This window comes from Salmo salar, chromosome ssa18 (genome assembly GCF_905237065.1).
Source record: "Salmo salar chromosome ssa18, Ssal_v3.1, whole genome shotgun sequence".
Classification (NCBI taxonomy): domain Eukaryota; kingdom Metazoa; phylum Chordata; class Actinopteri; order Salmoniformes; family Salmonidae; genus Salmo; species Salmo salar.
Window position 1 is genome coordinate 347,397 of NC_059459.1, and position 9,643 is coordinate 357,039.

Sequence of the window (9,643 nt, forward strand, 5' to 3'; positions counted from 1 at the left end):
TAGAGTCGAAAACGCAGGAGAAGTGAACGTAAGCAGTAAGGAACTGAGATCTGCACCATTTAAGTCAAGTTGAAGTGAAAATAGCTCATATCATAAACTCTGAGCAAGTTGTTGTCCGGTTTTTGAACTTTACCTCAACCGAAAATGATGTTCAAGACCAAACCAAGTGTTCTCAATAGTAAGAGAGAATAAAAACCCTCTTTAGTGTAATCAGGGACTATTCTGAGAAATAAAAATAAATACAAAATAAAATACAAAATAATAATACAAAAATAAAGGGGTATCTACAATTTTAAGTACATATGAAAAGTGATCATAAAAAAACCAAGAGTCCAAAAAAAAGAAAAGATATAGATATACATTCCTAAGACGTTTCTCATTTGTAAATGTGGTATTCATATGTAGATAGAACAATAACAGTTGTAAAGTAAGTCAGAGCAGGCCTGTATGCCGCTTTTAAAACAGTATATGTTAGTTACTGTAATGCAGTCACACATACCGGAACTGGACGGCAGTCCGTCTCAGCGCTTCACGTCTCTCCGGGAAAACCAATCAGTGGACAGGAAAGGCGGGCGTTGGCGATGTCACCGCGCAAAACGTAAACCCGGAAAAACACTCAGACGGACACGAGAAATGACCAATGAAACGGCAGCATTGACTCACTACGCTTCCTTCATTGGTGCATTTCAAAGGGCGGGTTCTGAAGTAGAAACTAAACAGAAAGATAGGAGAGAGGTAAATTGGTGAACGATCTCTACTTTACTCTACTTTTGTGTATGTTTTAACCGTCTATACGGTAGTGATAATTAGTATAACAGGTCAGGGTATTTTTTTTTTAGCATATATATGGCATGTTTTGTGCTCAGAGGTCTTCGTTAAGCTCGCTATCTGCAGTCTGTTAGCTAACGTAATGTTACGTTATAGCTACAGACAGAAGTCTGGATAACTTGGTGAAGCCAGTCGGGTGTGGATAGATAAACTGTTTTAATTTAACTAGACACACAGACGGCAACCAAGTAACGTTAGCAAACTGTGAGATGGAGCAATAACAGCATGACGAGGGAATAGATGCGGAGACGAAGTCCTCGTCCATCTGCAGGAATCACAAAGAGATAAAGGAATAACGTTATCTGAAATAAAGCCCTGCTTTTTAAACCTCTCAGACGAGTAACCTGAGCTAAACCAGATGAAAATGACTTGTAATTCTCTCTAACCGAAAGCGATCTCTCCTCCTGGCCGACAGATGTCGCTGTTGTAACGTCACAGCCACTCCCGTTTATGAGCCAATCAGATCATGACTAAGGACCCGTCGTCATGCAGCAGCAGCAGCAGCCAATGAAAGGGCAGGAGAGCGGGTCCGGGGGGCGGGGCTGAGAGAGATGTCCCTGCCTTCTCATCTCCCTCCCAGTCTCTTCCTATCTTCCTGTTTCCATCTGAACTGGTTTTCTACTCTGACCAGAGGAGTTCCTGACTCTCTACAACCCCTTCACCATCAGATTCAAGCGTCAGAACCGAACCTACCTCTGAGCTCTGACCCCTGAGGTCTCTGTATTCAGTGGTTGACCTTTAACCCCTGACCTCTCTCTCTATAGTCTTGTGTACAGCACCATCTCTGTATTCAGTGGTGGAGGCAGAGGGCAGCCTGAGAGCCAAGTCCCGTGATGACCTTTAACCCCTGACCTTTAACCCCTGACCTCTCTCTATAGTCTTGTGTACAGCACCGTCTCTGTATTCAGTGGTTGACCTTTAACCCCTAACCTCTCTCTCTATAGTCTTGTGTACAGCACCGTCTCTGTATTCAGTGGTTGACCTTTAACCCCTAACCTCTCTCTCTATAGTCTTGTGTACAGCACCGTCTCTGTATTCAGTGGTTGACCTTTAACCCCTGACCTCTCTCTATAGTCTTGTGTACAGCACCGTCTCTGTATTCAGTGGTTGACCTTTAACCCCTAACCTCTCTCTCTATAGTCTTGTGTACAGCACCGTCTCTGTATTCAATGGTTGACCTTTAACCCCTAACCTCTCTCTCTATAGTCTTGTGTACAGCACCGTCTCTGTATTCAGTGGTTGACCTTTAACCCCTAACCTCTCTCTCTATAGTCTTGTGTACAGCACCGTCTCTGTATTCAGTGGTTGACCTTTAACCCCTAACCTCTCTCTCTATAGTCTTGTGTACAGCACCGTCTCTGTATTCAGTGGTTGACCTTTAACCCCTGACCTCTCTCTATAGTCTTGTGTACAGCACCGTCTCTGTATTCAGTGGTTGACCTTTAACCCCTAACCTCTCTCTCTATAGTCTTGTGTACAGCACCGTCTCTGTATTCAGTGGTTGACCTTTAACCCCTGATCTCTCTCTATAGTCTTGTGTACAGCACCGTCTCTGTATTCAGTGGTTGACCTTTAACCCCTAACCTCTCTCTCTATAGTCTTGTGTACAGCACCGTCTCTGTATTCAGTGGTTGACCTTTAACCCCTGACCTCTCTCTATAGTCTTGTGTACAGCACCGTCTCTGTATTCAGTGGTTGACCTTTAACCCCTAACCTCTCTCTCTATAGTCTTGTGTACAGCACCGTCTCTGTATTCAGTGGTTGACCTTTAACCCCTGACCTCTCTCTATAGTCTTGTGTACAGCACCGTCTCTGTATTCAGTGGTTGACCTTTAACCCCTAACCTCTCTCTATAGTCTTGTGTTACAGCACCGTCTCTGTATTCAGTGGTTGACCTTTAACCCCTAACCTCTCTCTCTATAGTCTTGTGTACAGCACCGTCTCTGTATTCAGTGGTTGACCTTTAACCCCTAACCTCTCTCTCTATAGTCTTGTGTACAGCACCGTCTCTGTATTCAGTGGTTGACCTTTAACCCCTGACCTCTCTCTATAGTCTTGTGTACAGCACCGTCTCTGTATTCAGTGGTGGAGGGCAGCCTGAGAGCCAAGTCCTGCATTGACCTGTGAGTATCATTAAGCATCATACAAATACAACACACTCTTATGTAGTGCTTATGACGGCTCTACGAGGCTCTATAAAGCCTTTATAAGTTGTTATTGGTTTTATTGGGAATGGCAAGAGAGTTGAAATGACATCCTATTCCCTGGCCTTTATAGTGCAGTGCTGTAGACCAGGGCCTTTATAGTGCAGTGCTGTAGACCAGGGCCTTTATAGTGCAGTGCTGTAGACCAGGGCCTTTATAGTGCAGTGCTGTAGACCAGGGCCTTTATAGTGCAGTGCTGTAGACCAGGGCCTTTATAGTGCAGTACTGTAGACCAGGGCCTTTATAGTGCAGTGCTGTAGACCAGGGCCTTTATAGTGCAGTGCTGTAGACCAGGGCCTTTATAGTGCAGTGCTGTAGACCAGGGCCTTTATAGTGCAGTGCTGTAGACCAGGGCCTTTATAGTGCAGTGCTGTAGACCAGGGCCTTTATAGTGCAGTGCTGTAGACCAGGGCCTTTATAGTGCAGTGCTGTAGACCAGGGCCTTTATAGTGCAGTACTGTAGACCAGGGCCTTTATAGTGCAGTACTGTAGACCAGGGCCTTTATAGTGCAGTGCTGTAGACCAGGGCCTTTATAGTGCAGTGCTGTAGACCAGGGCCTTTATAGTGCAGTGCTGTAGACCAGGGCCTTTATAGTGCAGTGCTGTAGACCAGGGCCTTTATAGTGCAGTGCTGTAGACCAGGGCCTTTATAGTGCAGTGCTGTAGACCAGGGCCTTTATAGTGCAGTGCTGTAGACCAGGGCCTTTATAGTGCAGTGCTGTAGACCAGGGCCTTTATAGTGCAGTGCTGTAGACCAGGGCCTTTATAGTGCAGTGCTGTAGACCAGGGCCTTTATATCGCAGTGCTGTAGACCAGGGCCTTTATAGTGCAGTGCTGTAGACCAGGGCCTTTATAGTGCAGTGCTGTAGACCAGGGCCTTTATAGTGCAGTGCTGTAGACCAGGGCCTTTATAGTGCAGTGCTGTAGACCAGGGCCTTTATAGTGCAGTGCTGTAGACCAGGGCCTTTATAGTGCAGTGCTGTAGACCAGGGCCTTTATAGTGCAGTGCTGTAGACCAGGGCCTTTATAGTGCAGTGCTGTAGACCAGGGCCTTTATAGTGCAGTGCTGTAGACCAGGGCCTTTATAGTGCAGTGCTGTAGACCAGGGCCTTTATAGTGCAGTGCTGTAGACCAGGGCCTGTATAGTGCAGTGCTGTAGACCAGGGCCTTTATAGTGCAGTGCTGTAGACCAGGGCCTTTATAGTGCAGTGCTGTAGACCAGGGCCTTTATAGTGCAGTGCTGTAGACCAGGGCCTTTATAGTGCAGTGCTGTAGACCAGGGCCTTTATAGTGCAGTGCTGTAGACCAGGGCCTTTATAGTGCAGTAGTGTAGACCAGGGCCTTTATAGTGCAGTAGTGTAGACCAGGGCCTTTATAGTGCAGTACTGTAGACCAGGGCCTTTATAGTGCAGTACTGTAGACCAGGGCCTTTATAGTGCAGTGCTGTAGACCAGGGCCTTTATAGTTATAGTGCAGTGCTGTAGACCAGGGCCTTTATAGTTATAGTGCAGTGCTGTAGACCAGGGCCTTTATAGTGCAGTGCTGTAGACCAGGGCCTTTATAGTTATAGTGCAGTGCTGTAGACCAGGGCCTTTATAGTGCAGTGCTGTAGACCAGGGCCTTTATAGTGCAGTGCTGTAGACCAGGGCCTTTATAGTGCAGTGCTGTAGACCAGGGCCTTTATAGTGCAGTACTGTAGACCAGGGCCTTTATAGTGCAGTACTGTAGACCAGGGCCTTTATAGTGCAGTACTGTAGACCAGGGCCTTTATAGTGCAGTGCTGTAGACCAGGGCCTTTATAGTGCAGTGCTGTAGACCAGGGCCTTTATAGTGCAGTGCTGTAGACCAGGGCCTGTATAGTGCAGTGCTGTAGACCAGGGCCTTTATAGTGCAGTGCTGTAGACCAGGGCCTGTATAGTGCAGTGCTGTAGACCAGGGCCTTTATAGTGCAGTGCTGTAGACCAGGGCCTTTATAGTGCAGTGCTGTAGACCAGGGCCTTTATAGTGCAGTGCTGTAGACCAGGGCCTTTATAGTGCAGTGCTGTAGACCAGGGCCTTTATAGTGCAGTGCTGTAGACCAGGGCCTTTATAGTGCAGTACTGTAGACCAGGGCCTTTATAGTGCAGTAGTGTAGACCAGGGCCTTTATAGTGCAGTAGTGTAGACCAGGGCCTTTATAGTGCAGTACTGTAGACCAGGGCCTTTATAGTGCAGTACTGTAGACCAGGGCCTTTATAGTGCAGTGCTGTAGACCAGGGCCTTTATAGTTATAGTGCAGTGCTGTAGACCAGGGCCTTTATAGTTATAGTGCAGTGCTGTAGACCAGGGCCTTTATAGTGCAGTGCTGTAGACCAGGGCCTTTATAGTTATAGTGCAGTGCTGTAGACCAGGGCCTTTATAGTGCAGTGCTGTAGACCAGGGCCTTTATAGTGCAGTGCTGTAGACCAGGGCCTTTATAGTGCAGTGCTGTAGACCAGGGCCTTTATAGTGCAGTACTGTAGACCAGGGCCTTTATAGTGCAGTACTGTAGACCAGGGCCTTTATAGTGCAGTACTGTAGACCAGGGCCTTTATAGTGCAGTACTGTAGACCAGGGCCTTTATAGTGCAGTACTGTAGACCAGGGCCTTTATAGTGCAGTACTGTAGACCAGGGCCTTTATAGTGCAGTACTGTAGACCAGGGCCTTTATAGTGCAGTACTGTAGACCAGGGCCTTTATAGTGCAGTAGTGTAGACCAGGGCCTTTATAGTGCAGTACTGTAGACCAGGGCCTTTATAGTGCAGTACTGTAGACCAGGGCCTTTATAGTGCAGTACTGTAGACCAGGGCCTTTATAGTGCAGTACTGTAGACCAGGGCCTTTATAGTGCAGTACTGTAGACCAGGGCCTTTATAGTGCAGTACTGTAGACCAGGGCCTTTATAGTGCAGTACTGTAGACCAGGGCCTTTATAGTGCAGTACTGTAGACCAGGGCCTTTATAGTGCAGTACTGTAGACCAGGGCCTTTATAGTGCAGTACTGTAGACCAGGGCCTTTATAGTGCAGTACTGTAGACCAGGGCCTTTATAGTGCAGTACTGTTGACCAGGGCCTTTATAGTGCAGTACTGTAGACCAGGGCCTTTATAGTGCAGTACTGTAGACCAGGGCCTTTATAGTGCAGTACTGTAGACCAGGGCCTTTATAGTGCAGTACTGTAGACCAGGGCCTTTATAGTGCAGTACTGTAGACCAGGGCCTTTATAGTGCAGTAGTGTAGACCAGGGCCTTTATAGTGCAGTAGTGTAGACCAGGGCCTTTATAGTGCAGTACTGTAGACCAGGGCCTTTATAGTGCAGTACTGTAGACCAGGGCATTTATAGTGCAGTACTGTAGACCAGGGCCTTTATAGTGCAGTACTGTAGACCAGGGCCTTTATAGTGCAGTACTGTAGACCAGGGCCTTTATAGTGCAGTACTGTAGACCAGGGCCTTTATAGTGCAGTACTGTAGACCAGGGCCTTTATAGGGCAGTAGTGTAGACCAGGGCCTTTATAGTGCAGTACTGTAGACCAGGGCCTTTATAGTGCAGTACTGTAGACCAGGGCCTTTATAGTGCAGTGCTGTAGACCAGGGCCTTTATAGTGCAGTACTGTAGACCAGGGCCTTTATAGTGCAGTAGTGTAGACCAGGGCCTTTATAGTGCAGTACTGTAGACCAGGGCCTTTATAGTGCAGTACTGTAGACCAGGGCCTTTATAGTGCAGTACTGTAGACCAGGGCCTTTATAGTGCAGTGCTGTAGACCAGGGCCTTTATAGTGCAGTACTGTAGACCAGGGCCTTTATAGTGCAGTAGTGTAGACCAGGGCCTTTATAGTGCAGTACTGTAGACCAGGGCCTTTATAGTGCAGTGCTGTAGACCAGGGCCTTTATAGTTATAGTGCAGTGCTGTAGACCAGGGCCTTTATAGGGAGATTATAGTGCAGTGCTGTAGACCAGGGCCTTTATAGCAGGGTTATAGTTGCAGTGCTGTAGACCAGGGCCTTTATAGTGCAGTACTGTAGACCAGGGCCTTTATAGTGCAGTACTGTAGACCAGGGCCTTTATAGTGCAGTGCTGTAGACCAGGGCCTTTATAGTGCAGTACTGTAGACCAGGGCCTTTATAGTGCAGTACTGTAGACCAGGGCCTTTATAGTGCAGTACTGTAGACCAGGGCCTTTATAGTGCAGTACTGTAGACCAGGGCCTTTATAGTGCAGTACTGTAGACCAGGGCCTTTATAGTGCAGTACTGTAGACCAGGGCCTTTATAGTGCAGTACTGTAGACCAGGGCCTTTATAGTGCAGTACTGTAGACCAGGGCCTTTATAGTGCAGTACTGTAGACCAGGGCCTTTATAGTGCAGTACTGTAGACCAGGGCCTTTATAGTGCAGTACTGTAGACCAGGGCCTTTATAGTGCAGTGCTGTAGACCAGGGCCTTTATAGTGCAGTGCTGTAGACCAGGGCCTTTATAGTGCAGTACTGTAGACCAGGGCCTTTATAGTGCAGTACTGTAGACCAGGGCCTTTATAGTGCAGTACTGTAGACCAGGGCCTTTATAGTGCAGTACTGTAGACCAGGGCCTTTATAGTGCAGTACTGTAGACCAGGGCCTTTATAGTGCAGTACTGTAGACCAGGGCCTTTATAGTGCAGTGCTGTAGACCAGGGCCTTTATAGTGCAGTACTGTAGACCAGGGCCTTTATAGTGCAGTACTGTAGACCAGGACATGTAGGGCTCTAAAAGGAAATAGGGTGTCATTTGGGACACAACCTGAGACTTCCTGTCCTCTTGACCTCACTTCCTCTTTCTCCTCACAGAGTGGTGCGTCACCGAGACGTGTCCCCCCGCCACTGGGGAAGGAGAGATCGGTTCCGCTTGGAGGTGTCGGGCGGAGGGCTGGAGGCGAATCGGGAGGTTTGGGCCGAGCTCAGGGGAGGACAGGCCACTGCCCAGAACAGATCCACTGGCCCCCCGAGACTCCTCCCACCCTCTCTCGCCCCTCTACCTTACTTCACATTGCCCCAGAAAGGTTATGTAGTTATGTAGGATAAGAAAGGTTATGTAGGATAAGAAAGGTTATGTAGGATAAGGGTGCATTTACACCAGGGTTGGGGTCAATTCCAATTGAAGGAAGTCACGTAAACTTAATTAACAATTTGAAAAAACAGCATCTCAGACAACATGTATCAACTCTCTCCTTAAAGAAACAGTAACATCTCAGACAACATGTATCAACTCTCTCCTTAAAGAAACAGTTACATCTCAGACAACATGTATCAACTCTCTCCTTAAAGAAACCGTAACATCTCAGACATGTATCAACTCTCTCCTTAAAGAAACAGTTACATCTCAGACAACATGTATCATCTCTCTCCTTAAAGAAACTGTAACATCTCAGACAACATGTATCAACTCTCTCCTTAAAGAAACAGTTACATCTCAGACAACATGTATCAACTCTCTCCTTAAAGAAACTGTAACATCTCAGACAACATGTATCATCTCTCTCTCCCCTCTAGTTCGGAGACTGTCCCAGTCTGCAGTGTCGGTGGTGATGGGTGTGGTGTGTGTTGCTTTCTTAATGCTCCCCCTCCACTCTGAGCCCAACAACTTGGTTCCTAGCTATGCCCATGTGACTGTCACACAGAAATTGGTGTGCGCCTACGCACTGTGTAAGGTGGTGTGTGTGTGTGTGTGTGTGTGTGTGTGTGTGTGTGTGTGTGTGTGTGTGTGTGTGTGTGTGTGTAACTCTTATTTATTTGTCTCTAAGGTCTGCTCACCATGGTGTTTCTACGGTAACCAGAGGAGGAGACGATGTTTCCATGGAGATTCAGACCAAGATCCCCCCCCTGGCCATTCCCCAGACCGACAGGGCTGATATGGACCGACAGGGCTGATATGGACCGACAGGGCCGATATGGACCCGACAGGGCTGATATGGACCGACAGGGCTGATATGGACCGACAGGGCTGATATGGACCCGACAGGGCCGATATGTTGTAGGCACCGACAGGGCCGATATGTTGTAGGGACCGACAGGGCTGATATGGACCGACAGGGCTGATATGGACCGACAGGGCCGATATGTTGTAAGGGACCGACAGGGCTGATATGTTGTAGGGACCCGACAGGGCTGATATGTTGTAGGGACCGACAGGGCTGATATGTTGTAGGGACCGACAGGGCTGATATGTTCTAGGGACCGACAGGGCTGATATGTTGTAGGGACCGACAGGGCTTATAGCCTTCCCTGTGGCTCAGTTGGTAGAGCATGGTGTGTGCAACGCCAGGGTTGTGGGTTCGATTCCCACGGGGGGCCAGTACAAAAAAATGCATGAAATGTATGCATTCACTACTGTAAGTCGCTCTGGATAAGAGCGTCTGCTAAATGACTTAAATGTAAATGTAAATATGGACCGACAGGGCTGATATGGACCGACCGGGCCGATATGTTGTAGGGACCGACAGGGCCGATATGTTGTAGGGACCGACAGGGCTGATATGTTCTAGGGACCGACAGGGCTGATATGGACCGACAGGGCTGATATGTTCTAGGGACCGACAGGGCCGATATGTTGTAGGGACCGACAGGGCA

The 9,643-nt window shown here is 47.9% G+C and overlaps 1 long non-coding RNA gene across 1 annotated transcript; it reads left to right on the top strand.

Annotated features, from left to right (window-relative positions):
• The first annotated feature begins 689 nt into the window (after nucleotides 1–689).
• LOC123728680 (uncharacterized) lies at nucleotides 690–8,721 on the top strand. Its single transcript, XR_006760291.1, has 4 exons — nucleotides 690–1,542; nucleotides 2,882–2,951; nucleotides 7,865–8,076; nucleotides 8,567–8,721. It is a non-coding gene; the product is annotated as an uncharacterized lncRNA (long non-coding RNA).
• The last annotated feature ends 922 nt before the right edge of the window (nucleotides 8,722–9,643 follow it).